The sequence below is a fragment of the Spodoptera frugiperda genome, chromosome 20, assembly GCF_023101765.2.
Source record: "Spodoptera frugiperda isolate SF20-4 chromosome 20, AGI-APGP_CSIRO_Sfru_2.0, whole genome shotgun sequence".
NCBI classification, from domain to species: Eukaryota; Metazoa; Arthropoda; class Insecta; order Lepidoptera; family Noctuidae; genus Spodoptera; species Spodoptera frugiperda.
The window spans coordinates 10,241,273-10,241,673 of NC_064231.1; positions in this window are offsets into that span (position 1 = coordinate 10,241,273).

The following is a 401-nucleotide window of genomic DNA, read 5'->3' on the forward strand; positions in this document are numbered from 1 at the left end:
TATTGACCACAAACAGGAAGAACTTATTTCAATGACCATCTTAAGCCTGTTACCCTGTTTTAGCCGCAGTCAGCCGCACATACTACAGGTACTAGAACTATATTTATAGAGTTGTCGTTGTAGATAGAAAACAGTACATATAAATTACGCTCTTTATATAATAGTAGCTATTCAGACATTATAGAACACATTCTTAACATATTTTTTATAAATTCAGAATAAATATTATAAAACCATTCCAAGTGAAAACGAAAAATCGACCATTCCTTGTGCTGAGTGGTATAATTAGTCTTTAAGGGTAACAATAATTAGTCGATTCTAAAATTCCTTTGGTTCTATCACCACTACTAAACCAGAACCTCACCAAAATTTTTTATCTGTTGGGATTTGTGTCAAAATAT